At 42.9% G+C, this 15595-nt stretch overlaps 1 protein-coding gene across 5 annotated transcripts in view; it reads left to right on the top strand.

The window, feature by feature from the left end:
- Positions 1-15595, top strand: part of LOC147724100 (opsin-5-like) — a 1241395-nt gene that overhangs the window by 929505 nt on the left and 296295 nt on the right. The window lies entirely within an intron of this gene.

Below are 15595 nucleotides of genomic sequence, written 5' to 3'. Positions count from 1 at the left end.
ATAAATATTTCAGGAGGAAATTCATTATTTGACAACGATTAGTAAGGGATTTGTTTTCTATCCAGTGAGTTATGGTGAATTTAATAATTAACACTTTTGTCTGAAATTTGTGTGTCAGGTCAAACTTAAAAAAATGAGTATTTCTAACAATTGATGACCCTAAGACAGGAAAAAAACAATATATTTCACACCAGTTGTCTACACACTGTTTAAGATCTCCAGAATATACAAATCCTGGTTACTATTTCAGAAGCTAGTAAAGGGTCTGTACAAATCACATTGACCTTTTCAGAGTAAATAAAATTAGCACATTTAGAGAATGATACTTTCATTTCTAACTAGAACATGGATAGAGGTCCTCTAATAAATCATGACAGTGGGTTTTTCTTGTTTTATCAAATGTCTTTATTCAGATCTTCCAAGGAGGAGGATATACCCACTAAATTAAGCAAGGAAACTCTTCACAGATATATAATCTATTTAAGTATATAGAAATACATATTTCTTAAACAAAATACCAAAGTCCAAAGAACCCACACTTGACAACTTGTGGTCCAAAAGTACTTTGCATATTAGTAGGTATCCCTAAAATGGAGGTCAGATATAGATAATAATCTATTGTACACCTGGACAAGCTGACCAAACAGAGCATAATGCAATAACAAAGCACTGATCAAGGACAATACTGTTGTGATCTAACAAGTGGCAAAGGTTGAAAAGTTATTCTATTGTACACCTGGACAAGCTGACCAAAACAGAGCATAAAGCAATAACAAAGCACTGATCAAGGACAATACTGTTGTGATCTAACAAGTGGCAAAGGTTGGAAAGTTATTCTTTTTATTTATGATAGTTATGTGATTAAAGTTGAGCAGCACCTGAGTTACAGCAATTACTTCAGGAAACCATATGGTAAACCACTAAAGGGTGAGAAAGCTCATATTTTTTTAACAATGTTCTAAGTAGACATGTTAGATAAAATGCTTTATGCTTTATAATCCATGTGTGGTGAGAGGAATATATTTCAGCCACTTTTTATATTCAGTAAGAGGTCTAATGGTTACATCCCTAGCTTTGGCGACATCTTCCCAATACTCAACATCTTGTCCTATTTGCAAAATAGGTGTAGAAACAGTGGGTTTGAATAATGTAAAAAAATTGTTAAAAGTGATGGCAGCCCCACTCAAATAATAAACACAATCCTTGTCAAGGTGAGCCACAAAAGTCACTAAATAAACTCATGATTTACCCTCTTGTAGCTTGGCAGAAAAGCAGTCAGGCTTAACTCAGAGGCAATATGTCAAGTATTTATGCAGAACTCAAACAGCAATAAAGTAAAAACATGCACTCAAAAAATCCCAAACAGAAGTAGAAACATAAATTCAATAACACCAAAACTGCAAAACTCCAATCAGAAGAACAGGAGTTCTGAAGTCTGAAAATGTCTAATACAAATTGAGCTAAAAAGTACAAAACACCAGATGAGGCAATCTAGTCAAGCTGGACCGGGTCAATGTCAGAAGTTCAGACCAGCCGCAATGAAGTGCCAATCAGATACAGGAACCAAGTTCCTCCCTGCGAAGAGTTTTACCTTGTTTGAGTCCAAGGCCACTCAGGGAGCTGTAGCAGAGCTTTGCATTTAAAGTTGATACAAGGAGACTATTGTCCTTGCAAGGAATAGGTCGGGCATCATGGGTAGTCGCTGTTTGATGCAAAGAGTTGGTCGTCACTGGCATTTAGCATTCGCATTCGACACAGACTATTGCCATTGGTGCATACGCAAAGAGCAGGTTGTTACTGGAGAGTCACGTCGGTGACCATTGTGGATGTCCATTGCGCGATGCCAGGAGTAAGTTTACAGTTGCAAAGAGCACATAAACTTCTGGGGATTATGGCTTGAAGTTTTCGTACAGACGGAGTACACTCTGATGCCAGACAAAGGGCCAGAACCTGTGGGTCACGTCTTGGGGATCAGGGCTCAATCAAACAGTTGTTAGTAGTAGAGCTCAGGCTGGTCCAATTGGGGCTGGTCAGCTGAGCAGTTACATGAGAGGATTCTGGAAGCTTGTTGTGTTCCTGTAGTTCAAACAGGAGGCCTGCAATAGGCCCTTGGAGTCACTTCCCATGAGCCTGGGATCAAGGCAAGAATGTTCAGTCTTCCTTTTTCAGACAGCAGGGCAGTTTTTTTCCACAGGTCCAAGAGTTTTCTGATGGGGGTTCTGAAGGTGCTACTTTTATCTCTAGTGCCAGCGTGTGGGTGATGAATGCCCCTTTGTTGAACCTTACCACTTTTCTTGGTTTGGCTCCAAACTGTCTAGGGTAACAAAGTGCAGGCAGACCTAGGTGTGAGCTACATTTATTAGAGGCAGGACAGACAGCCCTTAGAAGTCAAGAAGGAAGGGAGTGGGTGTAGTTTCAAAAGATAGCTTAAGAAGCCTGAGTACATCCTCTCATGACATTTTGCTCATGAGAGGAAAACCCTGATCCCCGTTCATGCCCATGTCTGGAAAGAATGCACAAAATACCACAGGAGAGCCATTAACACTCATATGAAACTGGACACTGGCAAATGTGGTTTTGGCAGAAAAGTGCTGGGGAGGCACAATGAGTGCTGCAACCCACTAACGCATTTATTGTACAGGACAAGGGTAGAGGCAGTACCCTTAACTAAGGACTTATAAGTAAATGTACTAATCAGGTTTATGTGAACTCCCATGTTTTTGGAAGAGAGCACAAGCACTTTCCACTGTTTAGCAAGGGTACAGCACACAGAGTCCTAATACCATCAAAGATAAATTCAGCAGAAACACGGGTTAGAGGCAATCTAGAAAATACCATGCCAATGATGTCAGATCTAACAAATGTTTATGTAAATATGAGTGTATGTAATCACTTTGTATAGTGTAAACCTTGTTACAATCCACCAAAATGCTGTGAAAAGAGATAATAAGCATGAAGGGAAAAAAACTGGTAAAAACAAGGCAAAAGATGAAGAGGGGAAGGAATGAGTGGATACATGTCAGTCACAGATGAAAGGTAGGAGCAAGGTGCATCAGGAAAAGTTCAGTAATTTTGATGTCTTGTTATGAAGAGATAAAAAGTCTGCATGGCAGAAAAGAGCGAAGAAAAGACAACCTGCGGAATCTTGCACTAAATGGTGTTTCCAAGACTCCTTGTTAATTATGGGTGGGATTGTTTGTAACAACATTATTCATACAAATTTTACTTTTGTCCCAGAAATTCATTATTTTGTAAAACTCATAAGTATTTTTTTCGAATCTGTAAATTGTTAAAATCTTTATAGGTTTAACTTGAATACAAAGTTGTAAAATCCTTTTAGGATTTATTTTTTAAAGAGTAGCAATTTCTAATTACAAATGTTTTGGAAGTTTATTGGATTTGCCTAATGACACATGCCTCACTTTTTACTTTAGAATAATGTAATGATTAAAGATATATGTTTTAATTAATGCTGATTGCAGGATATTAACCAACCCCCAATCATAATTTAAGGATTACGGCTACCATTGGACTACCTAAGCAAACATTTATTTCTTATAGTCTTGATTATAGTCACAAGTATGTATGAATTCAACACTATCTTGTATCAGTTACCTATAAACATGAAGCACAGCCCCCTGTTACTGTTTTATCCAGTAAACTATTTCCAAGGCTTGTTAGCTGCCAATTCTGATCCTGTGTCAAACGATCTGGTTAGATTTGATAACACAAGATCCTAAGCAATTACTTTTCATCTCTATAAGAAGTGATCTTCACCACAGATATATTTATTGCGTATGATGTTTTGAAAGATTAGGAAATTTCCCTACAGAAGAACTAAAAGCATATCCTCTTTGCTACTTGTTACTCACATCTGGAGTGTTTTTTTTAAAAAGTTTTATTTATATTTCCACAGAAAGGCAAACAATACATTATCGGTTCATATACATACATAACTAATACAATACGCGGCAACACACCGTCCTGGACTGTAAAAAGATAAAACTTCGAGCGCCATCCCCCTTCAACAGCACTCCTCAACAATTCTCTTCTCCTCTCTCTGTTGGGTCTTCCACCAATGGAACCCTATCTGTCTGTGAGGCCACAGATGTTTGCACTAATTGGTAGGATTTATATGGCTGCCGTATGTCTAATGTCCTTGACCTGGGGGGCTGCAATTGTGAATACAACTCACTATTGGTATTACAGTAGGACACGCTAAATAGCCAATCCTTCAATGTTGGTGAGTACTTACTCCCCCAGTGTAACGCCACTTCTCTCTTGGCCAACAACAATGCTATTGCTCAAAAGCACCTGGAGGATTTCTGGAGGGCCTTAACATAGCCTAGCAGTGCCATCAAGGGAGCAGGTGGAATGGGTATTTCTACCATCCGTGATAGTTTGTCCAACACCCCCACCCAACATTGCGCAACCCCTCCGCAGGTCCATCTCATGTGTGCGAAGTCCACCATCGGGGTGTTGCATCTAGGGCAATTATGTGGGCATGCTGAGTTCATGCAATGTATTCTGGCAGGGATGATATATGCCTGCAGTAGGTATTTAAAATGTAATATTTTGTGTTTATGATTGAATGAGGCCTTGCGTGTTCGCAGCAGTAATGCCATTGTTCATATGTTATGGGTTGCCCTAGATCTTGTTCCCATGCCTGTCGCGTCTTTCCATCTCTGGACGGGAGTAGCGCAACTGCGGACTTGTACATTCTGGACATTGAATGTTTCCCTCCTATATCAGTGATGAGTAAAGTCAGGGGTGGAATTCCAGAGGCTCTATGGGATAACTAGGGATCTGTGTTCTAAGGGCCCACTGCAGCCCACAAAGCTTGAACTGGTCAATGAAAGTGGCTTCTCTAAAGCAAGTATCTTCAGTACTGGAGAAAATGTGGCCATCCGGGAAAAAATCTCCAAATGTGGCCCGATTATACTTCAGTAAGGTGTGTTGCAGCACCCATTCCTGAGTAATAGGTGCCCAGAGGTTCCCCGGTAATGGGAGTGATTTGGAGTAAAGAAGCTGAACCCCGGTTGCCCCAGTCAGCTGTTTCCAGGCCCAGTTAGTTGTAGATAACGTCTGGAGATCATGCAGGTCTCTGGCTAGGCCCACCAGAAGCACGTCCGACAATGGAGAAGGGTGAGAAAAGTCCACCTTAGAACGAAGGTAAGGCACCCGAGAGTCGGTGTGAAACCAATGTCTTGAAAAGCTGCATTGGGCGACCAAGTAGTAGATTTGAAAATGGGGACTCCAAACCCCCCTCTCTCATAAGGTAGTGTCAGGATGTCCCAACTAACCCTGGGCTGCCTCCCCCCCACACTAACCGTATCAGTTGTGTAAGCAGCGTGGTGAAAAAACTCTTAGTCAAGGTATCGGTATAGTCTAAAACAGGTATAAAAACTGTGGGAGAACCGCCATTTTGATCAGGGCGATTCTTCCAGCCATAGTCAAAGGTACTTTCAACCATCCTTCTACCTTGTCTCACAATTTCTCCATTGTGGGGCCGTTATTCAGCTGAAAAATTTGTGCTTGGTCCCTGTGGATGTATATACCCAAGTATTTAACTGAGTCATCACACCATTTTAAGGGATACTCCATGAGCCGGTCACTGTGGGCATCCTTCAGAGAGAAAACCTCAGATTTGTTCCAGTTAATGTGCAGGCCTGACAATGCGCCATAATGGGTAATCTCTCAAAGAATCGTGTTTAAGTTCGCATTCGGATGCCTCAGGTATAGTATGACGTCGTCGGCATACAACGTAATCAATAACAGACAGTTTTAAAATGTAGCCCCCTATGTGAATGATGATCTTGTAAGTGGCGCACAAGTGGAGCCATCACTATTATAAATAGGAGCGCGGTCAGAGGACACCCTTGACCGGTCCCTCTCGATGGTGTAAAGGCGTCTGTCAGAGACCAATTCACTCTCACACATGCCGATGGTCGCGTATAAAGCAATGATATCACCGATATGAACCGGGGGTGGGGCAGTCTCAGCCGAATCAATTTCACATGCAGAAATGGCCACTCTAACTAATCGAAAGCCTTCTCAGGGTGCAGTAGGACTGCTGCAGCTGGAAGCGAAGGGTTCATCCTATGCAATGTTGCGAACAGGGTCAGCAGATTCAATGCAGTGGACCTATGGGGGATGAAGCCCGCCTGGGGAGGGGACACCATTTGACCGACTATTAAGGCCAGCCTGGTGGCCATCATTTTGGCTAACATTTTGTAGTCAAAATTCAACAAGGAAAGGGGCCTGTATGAACTGCAAAGGTGGGGGACCTGCCCTGCTTTGGGGAGGAGAGTAATCACTGCTTCCCGCATTGTTAACAGGAGTAAGCCCACCTCAATCACTTCCTGGTAGACATCTATGAGGTCCAGGGCAAAGTCTTTCTTGAATGCCTTTTAAAAACACCCTGTGAACCCATCTAAACCTGGTGCCTTTGAGTCATCCATGGCTTCTATTGCTTGGCCCACATTGTCCACAGTGAACGGCTCAGTCAGAAACTCCCAGCTCTGCTTTGAAGACCAGGTCTCGAAGGGCCATATCGGGGAACCTCCACTGACATACAATCCCAGCCGCCCCTGGGACCTGGAGCCCGAGCACTACTGTGGCGTGATCTGATAATGTGTGTGGTAGATGCATGGATTCCCTTTGCCATGTGGTCATGCTAGGGGACAATAACCAATAGTCTATTCTGGTCCAAGTGTTGTGGGGAGCCGCATAGTGAGTATATGCAGGTGTATTTTGGTGTAGGTGGCGCCAAGCGTCCAATAGTTGATATGAGTCTATCTTGCTAGATAGTGTCCGTCTGGCTCTTGGTTTTGTGTCTGCCATTATGGATGTGCTCTCCACTTTCGGGTTGAGCAGGATATTTAAGACTCCCCTTTAACAGATATGTTCTGCCCCCATCCTATCTAATCAGGAGTGTAGCTCTACAAAAAAGTCCTGGTTGTCAACATTGGGCGCATAGACATTAACCAACAGCACTGTGTTCCCAAAGAGCCAACCCTTTACCAACACATATCTACCTGGAGGATCAGTGGATACTTCTACTGTTTTGAAGGGTAAGCGTTTATGTCTAAGGATCGAGACTCCTCTCGAATGTAACCTGCAAAGTAGCAAGCAGAACCCCAAATGGAGGCAAAGTTCGGGTGGGCATGCGGGGTTGCCGCTGGGTTATCAAAAATCCTGCACCTGCCGTCAACATCCACCTTTAACCTAGCAGGCTTCACCAATATAAATTTCCTCCTGGCATCTTGCACCATGACCGTGAAGTCTGGATACAGGGAGATTAAGGACCCTTGCCAGTTCAGAGGCCACTTTTTGCGGGCTAGTCTCAATGCCGTATCTCTGTCCTTGAAATTAAAAAGCATGGCCAGGATCAGACGCGGCGGGCATCCAAGTTTTGGTCGTGGTCTGATGGTACGATGAGCGCTTTCGGTCAAAAACGTGGAAGTGAAAGATTCACTCTCAAACAGATCTAGCATGAGTCTCTCAACAAACTCATCAAGACGGCCCGTGTTTGTAGACTCTGTGACCCTAAGTATGACAACATTGTTGCATGTTTTGCCATTGTGCAACATTCCGTCCATCATTTTGTGTGTTTTGCTGTTCACCCTATGTGGGAAGGGTATGCCCAGACGTGGGTCCCGTGCTCACTAAGCCACTGGAGTCAAGCTATCCTGTCTGAAGACAGCTGATAGCCAGAAACCCGTCTTAGGATGCTTGATTATGGTCCAGGGAAGACATGGCATGGCAGTTCGGTCTGGACCATTCCCATGAGACACAGGGTCAAGACTGATTTGCATATGGCCATGTCGGAACTGGGGTGGCTTGGTGAGCAAAATAACGATGGATTAAACCCAGATCTGTGACTGGGGGTGAATGTTTTGCCATTGTGCAACATTCCGTCCATCATCTTGTGTGTTTTGCTGTTCACCCTATGTGGGAAGGGTATGCCCAGACGTGGGTCCCGTGCTCACTAAGCCACTGGAGTTAGGCTATCTCTGGCTGAAGACGGCTGATAGCCAGAAACCAGTCCTAGGATACTTGATTCCCGTCCAGGGAAGACATGGCTTGGCAGTTCGGTCTGGACCATTCCCATGAGGCACAGGGTCACAACTGATTTGCATATGGCCATGTCTGAACTGGGGTGGCTTGGTGAGCAAAATAACGATGGATTAAACTCAGATCTGTGACTGGGGGTGAATGTTTTACCATTGTGCAACATTCCGTCCATCATCCTGTGTATTTATCAATCAATCACTGATCACCCCTACCGCCCGAATAAACAGCTCAGATCAGCATCTTCCCTCCTCGACACAGTACTCAGAATTAAAGAAGAAGACCGATGTGGGGGCCATTCCTTCTCCTATAACTCGGCCAAACTTTGGAACTCCCTCCCCCTTCATCTGCCATCAGAGCCCAACTTACTCCCCTTCCGTAAACATCTAAAAATCCTGCTTTTAATAAATCTGAATAGTCTCCAATTGTTCCATCTGTTCCATTGTCTGTAGCGCTAGGACACCTGAGGGTAGCTACCACACTTAGTAAATGGTCTTTTCATTTCATTTCATTTCATATAAACATAACTTTGCCACACCATCGCACCATAAGACCAGTGAACACACAGTCAAAATGATACAACGCTGTTGTGCAATGTGGACTTGTAAATAAAATGCAAGCTGAGATCAGTTCTGACTTAGATATTTGATACTTACACAGACGTTCTGTATTTATACTGGTAGTAGCAGTCAGTTAGCCAATAACAATTTAACACTGTAGCCATAAAAGCACATCATATATCCACATATTAGAGATATAAATAAACATCACCTTAAAAAAAAAGATAAAATGCATCACCACAAGACAGTAATTTTGTATAAAAGTACATTCAACAAAAGCATATACAGAGAACCGCAACTAGGACACCATACAGCCCGGTTGGCACCCTCAAAATTAGCCTTACAACTAAAAAACCTCCAAAATGGTACTCAATGTTATAATTATAAAGTTGAAGGACCACCGTCAATACAATAGTGGATGCGTCAAAAACCTTAAAACCTGATTAGGGGTAGGGTATACATCTTAGCCCAATGGATATAACTGATAACTGAGTGAGAGTGGAATTCTAGTCTAGGTGCTGTAAAAATGAAAGCCATCTTTGTATGATACAAAACTTGTGCAAGCGAAATTGGTGCAGGAAGCATAATTTTGGGGTACCATGAAATTTACATGGACAGCAGGGAAGGGTGGAGGACCAGCAACCTGATAACTGAAAAGCAACTAAGAAGTGCAAAGTTAATAACCTCAGACGTGTAAGGTAAAATCGAAATTCATGTGTGTAATGCACAATAAACAAGGCTCCGCCAAATTGGTGGTGGAGATCTGTAAATATCGAAGGACTGAGTCCTCAGTACACAATCTAGCCGTTTTGGCTATCCTAAGGGACTACTAAAATAACTTTACTGTAAAATAATCAAGTCTGCCAATATCTTGAAAGTCCTAATTGACATAAGCGAGCCAGGGAATTAGGGCCATGTTGTCTAACCTCATGCAGTCCTCCAGGATGAAACAAGAAAAGCTGGACTCAGGAGAGGACCATATTTTGATCCACAAAAGGAGAGCAGCTATTTTCACCAGGACCGCCAAAAAGGGGATTCCCAATACTGTACGTATGATATAACATGCCATGGTTTTGGGAACTGGTAGTTGTGTTCATTCCAGCAACTTTGCAAAATTACTCGCTCAGCCTTCATTCTCCTTGTATCATCCATTATTGGAACAGTACAGAGTATGGGTGGAGATAACATCTTTACTAGCATCACATGAAGAGAAAACATGAATGCAAATTCTGACCAATATCTGGACTTGACAGAATGAGCAAGGAACATGTGAGAAAGTGGATGATTAGTTAAGGTGGATGGCATTCCCCCACAACTACTAATGTCAATATCTGTGTTAGGTGCAGTAAAGGCTTCAGTAATTTAAATCTAAGCTCGACCCCTGGTAGCAACGCCACAGAGTTAAAAATTTGAAAACACAAACCAATAGAAATTCCACTCCAGATGTATAAAAATAGAGAAGATTTTAATGAACCAAAAGACCATATCAAACAAAAACCAATAAGGGGACCCAGTGATATGCATTTTTTAAGATTTAAATAAAAAACAGCACCATAAGCACAAAGCACCAACCACTTCTGGTTGTGCTAGACCAGGATAAGGTTTAAGGCAGATTGCAGTGAAGCATGGGTCCATCGTACTACCAAACTCATAATTAGGCCCGTAGTCTCTGGAATGGAAGTCAGAAATACTCAGTGGGGCAAGGCAGCAGGCAGTGGTGAATATGGGTTCCACAAGGTCACGGTCGGACAAAGCTCATTGAAGCCATTGCTTTTTGGTTGGAACGCCCCAAGTGGGCGAAATTCAAAGTTCACTCCCACAGAAGGTCCCTCGCCAGCAGGATACTTTTGGTTCCTTCTCCCAGTGAAGGTTTCTACCTTTGAACTTAGTCACTCTTTTTGGCCCTCCGATTCCTCCAGCAGGGCAAGGCTGCAAGCTGTAGCCAAACAGGCCTACACAAGGCCAGATACCTTTTCTGCAATGTCCCGCTGAGATTGATTTGTTGCTGTGCAAAAGCTCATTAAGGGAGCAACCTGAATTCTTTGGCCCAGAGGCATCACACCTTCCTGGATTGAGTTTGCAGGTTTGTATTGGTCTCTTTTGGTTCCCGAGAGAAAATTCCTTAAAAAAGTGTACAGTCCCAGGGTTTATGGTTAGGCAGGAGTAGCGACCCTGACACTTATCCAAGGGCTCCAGGTCCTTTGGGACCACCACTTACAGGTCAGAGCTCACTCCAGTGGAAGCCACCAGCACAGTTCTGGGCAACGTATGCTACAGAATAGAAGTAATAATAATGGAAAGCTTAACACCCCTCCCAGATATATATATATATATATATATATATATATATATATATATATATATATATATATATATATATATATATATATATATATATATATATATATATATATATATATATATTTCTACTCAAACTCCCGCAGCCGCGCGGACATTGACGGGTGCACTCCAAGGAAGATGTTGAAAATCAAGATTTATTAGGCTAGATCACGTATCACTGGCAGACGGATTTCGGCACAACGCCTTCTTCAATGTCAGTTTCCTCATAAAACAAATGCCATTTAAACATTTGATGAATACAGTTGGTACTATTTAGAAAGCGATGATGTTCAAAATATTCTACTTAATTTCGTCTCAAGGTGGCGGGCATTTTGAAATGTACTGACTCAGTCTAAAATTCATTACGACATATGCCACTTAATGCAATATAAAAAGTATTCCTCCAATGCTTAAATGGCGTATGTTTTATGAGTAAACTGACATTCGACGCAGAGAAGCAGTGGGGGAATATCTTGGCGCCTACAAACACCATCAGGCAGCGGGGGCCACCAGCGTGACCGGCAGCCCCCCCCCCCTCACCACCGTCATCATGAGGATTTAACTGACTACGCTCTTCCGCAACGTGGGACACGCGCGGGCGGCGCCAGGCTAAGCAGTCTGTGGCAGTCAGGGGCCAAAGGAGGGTGGGCTGGGTCTCAAGGAACACAGGTATGTGATATTCGCACTCAGTGCCACTTGAAATACATTGCTGTATTAACGCTGCCCCACTGTCTGATCTCAATCAATAATGGAAACCTCTGCTAAAACAAGCAAACGGAAGGGGTTGTTGGTACCTTAGATGGCTTTTTTACAAGAGCGGAATCTGTGATAATACACGAAATACAGGCTACCGAGAGACGTCTGTCACTAGACCTTGTTATGCTACACCCCTGTCTTTCAACTGGGGGGACCCAGGATTTAACATCAACAGGGTGTATAGCGCCTTCACCTGTGCCTTTAAGCCCCACTATTGTTATTACTAACAATAATTATTCACCTGCAGTTACTAACCAGGACCAAAGTGCACCTGCCAACAACACCAGAGGGACCCTGAGTAAGTTGGCCAGAGGGCAGTTATTGGTTGCCACAGCCGTTGGGGGAAAGAAAATCTCTGCGAAACCAAACCAATTAAAGCTGAGGCAAAAACATACAGACCCTAATATTGGCACCCCATGCAGCAGTGATGTCACTAGAGGCGATGGCCTGGTTGCAGTTCGGCGATGCAATTCTGCCTCAACCCAACTGTGGGACCCTAACCCTAATACTACTGACATGGGAATTGAGATTTTAAATACCATGATGGAAGCTTTTGAGTCAAGACTGGATGATGTGATGCACATCTTTGTAAAGAAACTGATGTTCTTTGGATGTCTATGTCTAAGAAACACACTGATATGGCTAACATAAACAAGGGTGGGGTTCAGTCAAATGGTCAAATTATCAGTAATGGCGATCCCAAAACCCAAAGGTCAGAAAACCCGATAGCTCTTTCCCAAGCCACCGTCTGCCACCAGTGTGGGACGGAGGGAGCCTCTTTGGTTATACACGACGGTCACCTAGATGGAAGTAGTAGCTCAACACTAAAGGCCGGGACAGGCATTCCTCAGGGGGGTATCACTCAGGGCAGGCAGCCAAAGCAGGCCCTAGGGCCAGCCAATATTACCACCACGGGGAATAGAGATATTGGGAAATCTGGCCCCCACCGCACCCTAAGGAACAATCCTAACCCAGACGTCCTACACCTCCCCCCAGCCTCCGCCCCATATGTACTTGTCCTAGCAGGTATCCCAGCACTTAGGGAGGGGCAGACAGAGTCCTGGAGCGATCTGCAAAATAAATCGGCAGACTGGCTCCATAAACATAAAAAGTTTGACTTGCGTAGGATGGATGAAATAATCATGGCTAGACGATTGGGTTGGGTCGGACCTTCAAATAAATCTATAAAAGGGGACTGCATTGTCCTAAACTTTAGGAGACCCCAGATGGTCCGTCATTTTCTGTCCACTATGGATGAATCATTTAATCCCCCCACCAATATTAGCTGACTTTCCCATGGCTACTTTTATAAGCTTCCTCTAATCCCGAATGGAAGTATTGAAACAGCCATGCCCCTTTTTAACGGTTACCATGCTCTTTCTACTCTGGAGTTACAGAATTGACTACTAGATATGGTCCCCAATGCAGGTGCAAATGTCAGGCCACCCATAAATAACCCACCTAGAGCTAATTATACAGAAAAAAGGTCATAGCCACTAATAAGTGAAAAAGATATTAGCCTGAGCATTTTGAGCTGGAACGAGGCAGGTCTACCCTCAAAGCTTGATAACATAGATTGTGTAAATATGATTAGGTCCTACAACATCGTAATGTTTCAAGAAACGTGGACCACAGAAGAACTATTTATTGAGGGGTTTCATTGTTTCAGTGTACCATCCCAAGTTCCTAGGATGGGGAGACACTCTGGAGGTCTCTTCCTGGGAATGAATGTGGCCGCTGGTGGCAGAGTTAAGGTAATTCCATCAGACAGTCTAGACTATCAAGCAGTTTTGTACAAAAGAGGAATTCATTTCCATCTGATTAACTTTTATAACAAAGATTTTCAGTCATCCCAAATAAGAGCTTCATAAAGCTCTTTGATTTTATATCGGTACTGAATAACCATTCTATTAATGGGGATTCACTTGGCCTTATTCTGGGCGGAGATTTTAATGCCAAATTTTCGGAAATAGACTCTGAAACTGAGTTAGCCTATCACAGCCGATCATTATGTAGAGGTCGAGAATTGTCCAGATTCATAGCATCACACAACATGTCTAACGTTATGGATCTGGGAAGGGGGTCACCTAAGAACACTAGTCCGACCTATAGGGAAGGGGCTGCTGTAGCACCACCATAGATTTTATTTTTGTATGCCCACTAATAGAATATCAACTGGCAGCCTCTGAGGTGGTACCATCCGATTTCAGTTATCATAACCCAATTACAATAGTGATACATACCAATCAAAGGCTCAATTCTTTCCTGAAAATGGCTACCAAGGATGTCCCATATGTTGGAAAAGAGCCCATCCCAGTACTTCTCTACACGGATGACGCGGTTCTGATAGGTCGTACCCCTAATTCCCTGCGTCTTCTTGTCCAAAGTTTTAACCATTACATGAAGGAATAAGACCTCCGGGTAAATTTTAAAAAATCCTTTCTTATGAGCAGTGGGCCTGGGAAGCGCGACATGGGATCCCTAACAATAGACGGTCAAAAACTGACCTCTGTAAACTCTTTTGTTTATCTAGGGTTAGCCTTTGCTGCGAACGGCTCCTGGAGTGAGCATATCGCTCAAGCCAGGAGCAAGTTCTCAAAGGCCTCCAATTCTATTTTAAGTTTACCCCGCCATAAGAACACGGGTGCCCTCGCAGCAATCCAGAAAATATACAAATTACAATGTGCACCGGTGGCAACATACAGCACAAAGATTTGGGGAACTGCTAATTGCTCAGCAATCCAGCTAGAAGAGAACAGGTTTTGGAGGAAATTGCTGTGCACCCCTATCTCTGCTCCCCAATACATATGTCACAAGGAGCTTAACTTTGATTTTATAATCGACTTCATTCGAGCACGCCCGGCACTTATGTGGGTCTCAGTGTGGAAGAATGAGGCAGCACTTCTGACACAACAGATTATAAAGGATTGTCTTCAGTGCGACAAAGGCCTCGAAATCCCATGGCTAAGCGGTGTCACTTCCAGTTTGCGCAGCATAAATAGAAAAAGTCTTTTCCTGTATCCCACTCTGGTCGTATCTGTCCCAAAAAAGGAAATTCGAGACGCTCTTTATCAACTTCATAACAACGAGCGGTTAGTGGTGGAGTCCAGGAAAACCATGGTGTAAAACTACTTGGCCATAGAACAGTATGGTCTTCCGCTCCACCTGTATCTGACCCTCTCAATGAGTCGCTGGGAAAGGAGTGTCCTGTTGCGATTCAGGGCAGGTACAATTCGATGTGCACTCTGTTTCCCTTTAGGCTTCAATATAAATGGAAATCAAATTTTGTGTCCATGTGACGATCGGAGTGAGCAAATCACCATGCACTTTATATTTCTTTGTAAATATTACTGTATATATTCTAAACAGCTGCTTTACCCATACTTTAACAAGCGAAGACCAATTAGTCTGGAGCAAGCCTATCGTCACATGTTAGACCTAGACAATGTTGATTTGATTTTTCGCACAGGCACTTTTCTTACAAGGGCTATAAGGGCCCGTAGGTTAATGCTGGTCCCTGACCCCCATGAAATTTGTCCACTGTTCTATTTTATTAATTGTATACATTGTTTGGCGACCTCCCACGCACTAGCCACTTTTTGATATACATATATTCGTATTTTATCATTTAAATATTTTTTATTCCTGGTCTATTTAGGATATTTGTCTATTGTATTTTATATTTGTAATTACTGTAATGTTTTATATATTGATTTATATATTGTGCTTTTATGGTTACGATCGTATCCGAATAAAGAGGTTCTGACTGACTGACTGACATTGGAGAAGGTGTCGTGCCAACACGAGTCTGTCAGTGATACGTGATCTAACCTAATACATTTTGATTTACAGCATCTTCCATGGTG

This window comes from Lissotriton vulgaris, chromosome 4_1 (assembly GCF_964263255.1).
Source record: "Lissotriton vulgaris chromosome 4_1, aLisVul1.2, whole genome shotgun sequence".
NCBI lineage: Eukaryota > Metazoa > Chordata > Amphibia > Caudata > Salamandridae > Lissotriton > Lissotriton vulgaris.
The sequence above is the reverse complement of the archived record's forward strand: the minus strand, read 5'-3'. Positions and strand labels throughout refer to the sequence as shown.